General features: G+C 32.9%; 1 protein-coding gene across 2 annotated transcripts in view; it reads left to right on the forward strand.

The window, feature by feature from the left end:
* The window catches only part of LOC106459433 (acetylcholine receptor subunit alpha-like), a 123144-nt gene that overhangs the window by 44459 nt on the left and 66500 nt on the right, over positions 1-12185 (forward strand). The gene's annotated exons all lie outside the window — the stretch shown is intronic.

Here is a 12185-nt window from a genome sequence, read left to right on the forward strand (position 1 = left end):
ATAAAGTATATTGAAAGGAGTTATTAATGGGCTAGATCTGTATAGTAAGGCTTGGACGACGTTTGGATCTGTTAGCGCAGATCTTCATGAGGTCCACGTACTCTAAACATGCCACAACACATTAGAAACATGTTACGACATGCTCTAAAAATGCCACAACACATTAGAAACATGTTACGACATGCTCTAAACATGCCACAACAAATTAGAAACATGTTACGACATACTCTAAATATGCCACAACACATTAGAAACATGTTACAACATATTCTAAATATGCCACAACACATTAGAAACATGTTACGACATGCTCTAAACATGCCACAACACATTAGAAACATGTTACGACATACTCTAAATATGCCACAACACATTAAAAACATGTTACAACATATTCTAGATATGCCACAACACATTAGAAACATGTTACGACATGCTCTAAACATGCCACAACACATTAGAAACATGTTACGACATGCTCTAAACATGCCACAACACATTAGAAACATGTTACGACATATTCTAAATATGCCACAACACATTAGAAACATGTTACAACATATTCTAAATATGCCACAACACATTAGAAACATGTTACAACATATTCTAAATATGCCACAACACATTAGAAACATGTTACGACATGCTCTAAACATGCCACAACACATTAGAAACATGTTACGACATGTTCTAAACATGCCACAACACATTAGAAACATGTTACGACATACTCTAAATATGCCACAACACATTAGAAACATGTTACAACATATTCTAAATATGCCACAACACATTAGAAACATGTTACGACATACTCTAAATATGCCACGACACACCCTAAACATGCCTCAAAATACTATGAATATGTCACGACACACTTTCAGCATGCCTCAAAATGCTATGAATATGTCACGACACACTTTAAACATGCCCCAAAATCCTGTAAATATGTCACGACACACTTTAAACATGGCCGAAAATGCTGTAAATATGCTTAACACGCTATAAATATACCACGACATACTCTAACCATACCACAATACACTATTTCACTTTAACTAATGACTTTATTATTACATAAAATGAAGTTCACACTAGCTGGTTCAAATATTTTCATTCAATATTTCCAGTCATACGTTTTAAAAAACTGTATCTGACTATTAAAATAGCCCCCTAGTGGCACAGCGGTATGTCTGCGGACTTACAACGCTAGAAACCGGGTTTCGATACCCGTGGTGGTCAGAGCACAGATAGCCCATTGTGTAGCTTTGTGCTTAACTTTAAACAAACTATTATAATAAATAGCTTTTGAAACTTAGGAGCAGTATTCGTAATATTAGGCCCGGCATGGCCAGGTGAATAGGGTGCTCGACTTGCAATCTGCGGGTCGCGGGTTCGAATCCCCATCACACCAAACATGCTCACCCTATCAGTCGTGGGGGCGTTATAATGTGAAGGTCAATCCTACTATTCGTTGGTAAAAGAGTAGCCCAACAGTGGTGATGACTAGTTGCCTTCCCTCTAGTCTTACACTGCTAAATTAGGGACGGCTAGCGCAGATAGCTCTCGTGTTGCTTTGCGCGAAATTCATAATAAACAAACAATCGTGATAACGCATGGTATCGAACTCGGCTTGCCTGCTTCAAAATCCATATATCTACAACAAGGCCAACAATCACCCCTAAAATTAAAGACAACTAGCGCTTGTCTAGCTTTGTATCAGTTGCAAAGAGCTGGCCAAAAATTGTGTGAAATCATTCATTTTTTATGCAAAATATAGTAGTAATTAGTGAGATTTAGAATAATGATGATATTTGTATTTATATTCTTTTTTATGTGATTCATAAATTATTAGGAACCTTGTAACTAAAAAACAAACAAAAAACAATGGACTCACAATTTAGTACATAAACAGTTTAGAAAAATTATTTTAGAAATCCAATGGGGCCTGTCCAGCAATGGACATGTTTCAACTATATGATTCCGTTGTAATTCACTTTGTAAGCAGTCGTATAGTTAGTTAGTATCAATATATAACCCACCAATTGGCCCATTGACTGGTATAGATTCAGTCTGTATAGAAACCTGAACTTAGCCAACAGCACAACTATGTTAGAATGTCCTGGAAGTATCTCCTTTTGTTGCTATAAGCGTTTCGAGTTTCCTCTAGAAACATTTATATTACTAACATACCCTGTCAGTTCAAAACGGAAGCGAAGAGTTCGACCCAGGAAGTTTGAAATTTACGAATGACCAGCTCTCTACTAGACTGAATATGGTCCTCCGAGATCGAAATGATCTAATCCCTAAAGGCAGAATAGACATTGACTACAATAAAAAAAAATAAAACTAAATAAAAAAATGGCAGAAGAAAAATCTGAATCACTGAAGCAAGCAAACTAAGTCAGATAAAAACTCTCCTTGTAACACAAAAGAATATCCACAGCGTTGAAACTCGAAATCCAGTACAGTAAAAGACACATACAGATACAAACAGAAAAACGTATTCCGGATTTTTTACGGTTTTCTGTTCTAAAGAGAGTATTTTGTATCTATAGAACGGAATCGTTTTTTTTTCTATGTTTATTCTCTTTCATTACATCTATCCATCTCAGTGGAGATGAATTCTTACATTTCAACACAATATTTAAAACAATAAAGTTTGGAGATGAATTCTTACATTTCAATACAATATTTAAAACAATAAAGTTTGGAGATGAATTCTTACATTTCAACACAATATTTAAAACAATAAAGTTTGGAGATGAATTCTTACATTTCAACACAATATTTAAAACAATAAAATTTAGAGATGAATTCTTATATTTCAACACAATATTTAAGACAATAAAGTTTGGAGATGAATTCTTACATTTTAATACAATATTTAAAACAATAAAATTTAGAGATGAATTCTTACATTTCAACACAATATTTAAAACAATAGAATTTATATTTATATATAAAGTGTTAAGTGTTACTACTAAAATATTGTGAACAAGAGTGTCACGATATAAAAGACTGTTTGGTTTAAATATTACTGATTAATTTATATTTGAGTGAATACTTTATTATTTTTAAGTTTTGTTATAATAAGAATTAAAAGCAGACGATTGTAGAAGGTTTTGTTAATAACTAATTGGTGTCGAGAATATAGAAAGTGGCCAGACGACTATGTAATAAAGATATAAATAGCGTGAGACGAGCGGGAAGCAGCAGACAGACAACAATAAACAGATCAATAGCAAATGAGAATATAGCTGTGTGAAGTTAAGCACAGTAGATGTGATAGGCCTAACGACTGGCATAGGCTTAACGTTTAATATGTTAGAGTGAAACTAACAATATAAGAAAAGATAAGAAGGATAATTTATTCCGTTAAAACGTATATCTAAAGTAATTAAATCAGCCTGGGTACACTTTGAAAAAAGGAACAGAGGATCTTCAGAAGAAAGAAGACTAAAAGAATTACAGTAACTTGCGCCACAACTATAAGTGAATCACACATAGAATACTAGTACGATAGTAATATAGAGAAGATAGTTCGACTTGTCAACTGAAATTCTAAATTAATTGAATAGGCCTAAGTGGACTTTTTACAAGAAGAGAACTATATATAAATACTGTTTATGATATGCTTATAATCTCTATAGTGTGAAGACTTTGTTGTACATACGTTTAACTTGTTCCATATATATATATATATATATTATTTGAAAACAAGTAAAGTGTGTGCTGTTTATTCATCGTTGAATAACAACAAATCTTTAGCCCAACAACAATATAGTATATATTTATACTATTAAGAAATATGAGTAAAAATCATTTATTTTGATAATTGGTAAAAAGAAGAACTTGTATATATATATATATATATATGTTATTAGATTTTCAAACTCTGAGAAAGAGATTTTTTATGTGTTAGTCAGTTTGACAAAACTTAAATTTCACAGGTGTAACTTGAATGGAAAGGGTTATCAAAAGTCATTTATCGTGTATTTAAATGATATAATTAGGTATTAATAACTGCACTTTCCAGGGGTGAAATTTTCAAAATAAAAGAGTAGAGGTACGCAGCTGGATGAAGTGGACCTGTTTTTCAAAAAAAAACAACAACAAAAAAATGTGTAAACGTAATAAAAACGACAAAGTAGCTCAAATAAGTCCCAGTACTAGTACCGCCTTAAAAAATAAGTTCCGGTACTCAGTACCGGTGGATACCAGCAGAAGTTCACCTCTGACACTTTTTATTACTTAGATATCTCGCCTTCAAATAGTATTTGAATTTAAAAGGTGAAACGAAGGTTTTATTTTGTTTTCGCGCAAAATCGCACAATAGACAATCTACGCTGTATCTACTGCAGGAAATCGAACCTCAGGTTTTAGCGTTTTACGTCCGAAAATTTGCCATTGACCCATAGGGAGACAAAATGAAAACAAAGACAGTATTTACGTCTATTTTCAAACTTAAATTCAAAGTTACTCCAGTATATTTTGTACATCGGTCTAAAGAGATAAAAGTTTACAGTCTGTGATGCTAATGAGATGACGGCGTTATTAAACGACCGACCTTCCAATAAAAGGAAAATAAAGCGTAAAACATATATTTTAACGTAAAGCTTTTAATCTTAGAAAATTGGCTTTATACTTTCAGTTTTCTCTAAGTTTCACTGTAATTAAAAACTCTTGCAAATTACAGAAAATTAAAGCTTCGCGTTCAGGTATATTTCAATAAACCTTTTTCTCTTAGATAAAAGGGACTAGATCTATTGATATATTTTAATTTCCTAATATTTCTTCCCACTTTTACTCTCATTCCTTATTTGACAAAAAGATTTAAAGAAACATTTCTCTCTCTCTCTCTCTGTCCAAGCATATTTGGAAATAATCTTTTAAGAGCAAAAAAATTAACTTAAAATAACATTATTTCATGTTGGATAAATTTAGACATATTTTCCTCGTAACATTTCATAGATTCTGAACACAGCTAACTAAGTCATATCGTAACATTAACCGTTAATTTATTGAAAAGAAAAACCAAAAACAATGGATTAAAATCAGCCTGCTAACATTACAAGATATTTATGTCATGGTTGGTTTTTCGTAATTCGTTATTTGAAAAATACCTCTTTCAAACGTGTAGCATAACGTAACAGTTACTCCTTTGAATCCCTATTTGTTTACTTCTCATTTCAAACCGCGTATTGGAGCTTATTTAAAGCAAGGATCAATACTCTTAGTATAGAAACATATGCAACACAAGATTTTAACGACGACAACATCTGGTGGTTACGCTTGGGCTTAAACAAAAGCAATGTTTCCATTGTCCTTAAATGATCCGCACAGTTCCTTTAGGATTCCGCACAATATAACACAGACATCGAAGCCACTCAATATGAAATAATTCAACTAATTAACAATCCAAAGAATATTTTGATTAAACTATACAACGTTTTAATATTCCCTTACACAGCCTCCTTGGCTAATGAGACAGTTAATTATAACTTTATTAATTGGTTGGTTTTAATTTTACACGTCTATATCAACGTTTTGTATGGCTTCTAATAAAATAACGCTGGAAAACACATAAAAAAGAAGTGTAGTTCATCATAATCATCTTTAGTTCAATAGAACAAAAATTATGGTCCCTGAAAACTTAGGATTGTTCTGAACACACTGGATCTATTTATGAAAATATTATTGAAATTTTTATAAAATATATTTTTTACTCGATCAGTGCTTATAATTTTCTACACAAGAAGAGGAGTATCATAAAGAAAAATAAGTTGTATGTCTTAAACTTAATTACACGAACTTCATTAATGTAGTTTTATTACTTTATAGAATTTGGGATCTATGTATTTAGTCTGAAGAAAACAACTGAACGATAACTGAACCTAAAAATGAGACTTGAAATGCAAATTATTGATAGTTCAATGTGTGCTCGCAACTAAACAATTGGTTATAGTGTATTTGTAACTTTATAGTTAATGACATTTCACATCAATGTGGACTGATTATTTCATCTGTTTAATGAATTTCGCGAAAAGCTACTCGAGGTCTAGCTGCACTAGAATTGATTGAACAGAGAGAAGAAAACCCTTGAACTACTCTTGTCAAACCGAATAATGAAATTTGATAGCCACTCTTATCAAGCACCCAAAGTGTGGAACCCGATTTATTTTATTTTCTTATGGTAACGTGGTGCAATCCACAGTCTGACATCATAACCACTAGCCATTCAACATGAAGTACGGTCACTAAGAGCAGCAAAATCAGCCTTACACCCAATTGCACGCTTAAAATCAGGGTATTGATAGGGTCCAGAGCCATCCTCAACCAGTCCTATGGAGGACCTATTCCAGGTCATCTCTAAGTTTACTTTATGGGACACGACGCTCCTCTGAAGAGCGTATTATAAACATTCGATAGGACTGAAAGCGGGTGAGTGTGATGAACCAGCTTACAGGATGGGAGCAGATGTTACCATCATCTATTTGCTGAAACCAAATATAACATCACCAGTACCATATGGTAACACAAAAGTCATAGATACAGTTCGTATAATGTGTGAAATTCTGCAAGAATTCAGGTTTGGTACGTTTAACTAGTATTATTCCTGAGTACACAATACTTTCACCAGATTCTTTTGAAATGACTATAAAGATAATATTATTCCAAATGTGATGGTTATTCAACTGAAGGCCTTATTCACACTACTGCTGATGATCTGTTTGTTCCTTACTGTAAGCGAAATATGCCTCATTAGAAAGTTGGTATAGAGGGTGATCTTTTGAAGCTCTTTTTATCTATCTATAAACTGACATGTTGTCAAATTGCGGCTGCGAACACCTGATTCGGTATCGGAGATTGTGGCGCGCTAGAAACGGTTCCACATTATACTTACTAACGACACTTTATAACATAAAAAACCAACTTGCAACATCCTGCTATGGATGAACTATCTTTAATTAATCGACAGCTCTTCACAAGAGTGAAATATCCAAATGACTTGCGATGGTTCATGAACAACTTATATAGCTTTAAGTTCTGTAATTCATTTCAAAGTGACAACTGAGACAAGATTGCTGAACAACACAGATTTTGCTTTTTAGACCATAAAACTAATCATCATATGAACTAAGAAGTATGATCAACTTTTATTTTATAAAATCTGTTTTTGCTTTGCTATTTTTGTGATGTTACAAATTCCGATTGTCTTTTGATCGTTTTTCGTAGTGTAAATCTTTTTCTTCATATTCAAATAATAAAAGCCATAACAATAAGCGCAAAACAGAACTAACTGTAACAGTTTGTAGAAGATATCGTACACAAAATGTCATCATCCGAGTTATGTAGATCCTTAACCCCTTTTGGTAATCAAATTGTAAAGTTTTAAGAAAACTCAACTTTAATTCTGTAAAAAGGTAATTAAATCTCAAAGATCACACTTAGTACTAACTTAATATGATACACATGAAATAGTTAAACTCAAGCTTGGCTTATGCACAAGAAATTAAATACCATATACGTAATACCCGCCAATAATTTCTCTCTGTTGTTCCACGTGCTGCACGTGTCAAAATTGTACCTCTGTGAGTTACACCCTATTTTAGGACAGGGCGTGACCCTGTAGTTACTTTGTCCGGATTGTGAATCCATTCGCTTCTAGTTGTCACTTTATCGTCCCCCGAAATTGGAGACGTAGGTGTGTTATAAGAGTAATAGTCCAACCTCACTATTTGGTCAGACATGAGTAGGCCAACAGTTGACGGTAAATGCTGTAGATTAGCTGCTTTCCCTCTAGTTTATCAGTTTAAGATTAAGGAGGGTTATACGCGATCAGCCCTTTTATAGCGTTAGCTAACTTGCTAAAATAATACAATAACTTTTAATCTGTTTAGTTGATAAGTTTGTGCTTTTAAATACACTTATTGAGCCTAAGTGTTGTCAATGCTGTGAAATTTCTTTTGAAAATGGTTTGCGTGATGGTTAATATATCAATGCTGTGGTATGTATATATATATATATATATATATATGTATGTGTGTGTGTGTGTTTAATGTGTATAATACGTGTATATATATATATATATATATATACATAATATACAGCTGACCATGTTGGTCTAATTAATGTAGTATTGAACTACCAGTAATTCGCTTTATACCATATATGGTTACAAGGATGTCTGATCTCGAGAATTCCTTGTATATCTACCGGAACGCGAGTGCATAGGACGTCTCGTGCTTACCATACTATTCTACTGCCACTGATAACGCTATCGTGTTTGCTAGTTTAAAAGTTTGTGTATGCAACGTCGCTTCTTGAGCGACGTACAGCATTTGAACTTGCATGAATAATTTTACACGTGTTTGCCATATCCATGATTACTAGGATGAAAAATGAGCTCTTTGTTGTCACGTGCTCACATATAATTACACATACACACACTCATTTGCAAATGTGCGAAGATCTACATGTGTATATGTACATACGAATATATATATATATATATATATATGTGTGTGTGTGTGTGTATGTAGATTTAAAATCTATTTTAAAGTCCACTTAAGCGTTCAATTAACGTAGGAAAAGAGCCACGAGTCCAAAATGAAATCTTTATTTCAAGAAGCTTCGTTTTCGAAACATTAAAGTTGCTTTTCATCCAATAACGACCCTATTAAAGGAAACTAAATATCCAAAAGAAAGTTTTACAAACAACTTTATAACATTAAACATGAATGTATCGAGAGAAACAGGAGGAATTATAATAAAATTAAATAAATGAACAAATAAAAACTGATAATAAATTTTTAAGTTCTACTGTTTTCACAATTCAATGGCGATATAAACGTTTTACCAAAGGTCCAAGCAAAGGTCTCTGAAGCATTCTACTAGTTACAAGCGTCTAAGGCACTTCACTAGTTACCAGTGTCTAAGGCATTCCACTAGTTACAAGCGTCTAAGGCACTTCACTAGTTACCAGTGTCTAAGGCATTCCACTAGTTACAAGCGTCTAAGGCACTTCACTCGTTACCAGTGTCTAAGGCATTCCACTAGTTACAAGCGTCTAAGGCACTTCACTAGTTACCAGTGTTTAAGGCATTCCACTAGTTATAAGCGTCTAAGGCATTTCACTAGTTTACAAGTGCCTAAGACACTTCGCTATTTACAAGTGTTTAAGGCACTTTTCTAGTTACAAATGTCTAGTGTGATTGCACTCCATCAATAACAATCTTCGGCTTTCTCTCATCCAACCATCTTACGATCCAATTAACTAGTCTTTCTCCAATTTCTACCGATGTGATTTTCGTAACTAATCTTTTGTATGGCACCGTATCAAAAGAGGTCTTGAAAACATAAACCAATTCCACACCTTTTCCATCATCTTAGCTATATCTTTGAAAAAAAAAGATAACAGATTAGTATGGCAAGATTTACCTTTGGTCTACTTCTTTTTATTACATCATATTTCACTAAATGACCTTGTACAGCATATTTTATCTGACTCTTTAGAATTTTCCCCACTCTAATCTATAATTTTCAGTCACCTGCTTATTTTCTATTGACCTACCAAAAATGAGAGAGAAAGGCTTGTATATGTGAGTGATCTTTAACTTCCCTTAAAACTCTGTGGAAAGCCTTGTCTGGTCCTAGTGCATTATCTATTTTTAACCTTCCAACTTACCACCAAGGGATTAATATCTACATGATTCAGACCAATTCTAATATTTACCAAAGAATACTCAGAGTCAGAAATATTGTTACTATATTCTGTTGTAAAAACAGAAAACTAGAAAATATTTTAAATATCAGCCATTTCATAGTTTTCAATAAAAAAAACTTGCTATAAACATCCTTTAAGGGTCCAATCCTCATTTTGATATTTTGCTTATCTTTAACATACTTAAAAAAATCAATGCTATTTTTAATAAGCCCTTTTTGGATTTCCTAATTTTTTATATCAAACCCTAACCTTTCTGAAGTTTTGTAAATCTTCCAACCTATTTGTCAATTTAAATTTAAAACTTTTTTTTTATTTCTGATTTTTCTCCCTCATGTCTTCAGTAAACCAATTTGGTTTGATCTTCCGCCTTATATTTTTCCTCTTTTTAAAAACGTTCCTGTCTTTAATAAATATTAATTTATTCTTTATTTAATTTCTTATATCTGCCCACGATTCCTTTTATTTCATTAATCCAATTCACTAACGATAAATCTTGTTTCATGATCTCAAAATTGGATTTCTTAAAATTAAAATATTGGGTATTTCTAGCTGCATTCAATATATTGAGGTATTACAGAATGACTTGGATCAATTGGTTAGTTAAACAAATTTTTAGCAAATGACTTTTAATTAGAGGAAGAACATTTGGTTTATAATAATTCGATTCCCACGTTTGATATATCTGAGAACCCATTGAATAAAGTGACTGAAGAAAAATGATCTTGACATAGTGATGAATCAGTCACTCTAGCCATCGAGGTGATGTTGTGTTGCCTGACTTGGAATACGTTATATAGTTTTGGTCTCTTTATCTATAACAAGGACATTGACTTATAGGAAAAGGTTCAGGAAATTCCATGAGGGGATTGATTCCGGGGATTATCTTATTGAGAATGTTAAGCTATCTCATCTTATTTTCTCTAAGAAAAGAAGAATAAGAAATGATCTTATTTAAGCTTACAAGATTTTTGGTGATTGATATGATAAAGACCTATGATGTCTTTGTGTTATATTTTGAAGATAACAGGATGAGAGGACATGAGATTAAGATTTGTAACAGACAGGCCAGACTCCAGGGAAAATAGATTTAATTTTCTAACCAGATTATTGGCTTGTGGAATGAGTTGCTGTCGACAATTACCGGGAGTTTAAAAATGAAAATAGAAAATTCCTGAAAAATAAAGGCTAGGTTTAAGTATTTACGTTTTCTTCAAGAACCATATTGTCCTTTGTTGTCTGTATGTTACGTTATCACACACACATAAGTAACTCTCTTGTGGGCAAAAACAGCGCTTATCGCAAGCGTCAAAACGATCCATCATACGCTATTTAAATATGAATATTTGAGCTTTATATCTCAATATTTTACATTTGAGAGTCAATCTTATTGAAAAGAGTTTCGTTTATTCTTAAAATAAGTTGTGTGGAAAGATGTAACCATTATCAAAGTATATTACAAGAGCTTTGGCAAGTTTTTCCTCCTATTATATTACGTTCACACACAGAAATAAAGCAATCAATCCTGTATTGTAAAGTTCAATGGTTGTTGGGTCGATCAAACAAAATAAAACTGGTTTTAAATGAGTATTAAAAATCCTACATACCAAATCTCTATTCAGTGGCCAAATACACTATTCAGTCTTTCTAAGGAAATTCATATGGATTAAAAAAGCGTATAAATGATTGAAAATGTAAGTCTAATGAACTTTCTTGTTTGTTGGTTTGTCAATATTCCCCCTTACATTTTATCTAGTAAAATGGAGTATACTATTGTGATCATAAAATCGATATTTCAGAGTTTCCAAGCTTCGTGCGGTATTACATTTAAATCTTTTGAGGTTACAACGAAAAGCTGTGATACGTGGTAAATTAATTTTCAGTGGTTCTCTTCTAAAACAAGAAGTATCTTACAAAGTACGTGTACCTTTAGAGGAGCTGCTTCAAGTACCGTGGTTACAGTAAAACGAAACTGAACTCAGAAGTATCTTACGAAGTACGTGCACCCTTAGAGGAGCTGCTTCAAGTACCGTGGTTAGAGTAAAACAAAAATGAACTTAGAAGTATCTTACAAAGTACGTGTATCCTTGGAGAAGCTGCATCAAGTACCGTGGTTACAGTAAAAAGAAACTGAACTCAGAAGTATCTTACAAAGTACGTGTACCCTTAGAGAAGCTGCATCAAGTACCGTAGTTACAGTAAAACAAAATTAACTCAGAAGTATCTTACGAAGTACGTGTATCCTTGGAGAAGCTGCTTCAAGTACCGTGGTTACAGTAAAACAAAAATTAACTCAGAAGTATCTTACGAAGTACGTGTATCCTTGGAGAAGCTGCTTCAAGTACCGTGGTTACAGTAAAACAAAATTAACTCAGAAGTATCTTACAAAGTATGTGTATCCTTGGAGAAGCTGCTTCAAGTACCGTGTTACAGTAAAACAAAATTAACTCAGAAGTAT

This window comes from Limulus polyphemus, unplaced genomic scaffold (assembly GCF_000517525.1).
Source record: "Limulus polyphemus unplaced genomic scaffold, Limulus_polyphemus-2.1.2 Scaffold607, whole genome shotgun sequence".
Classification (NCBI taxonomy): domain Eukaryota; kingdom Metazoa; phylum Arthropoda; class Merostomata; order Xiphosura; family Limulidae; genus Limulus; species Limulus polyphemus.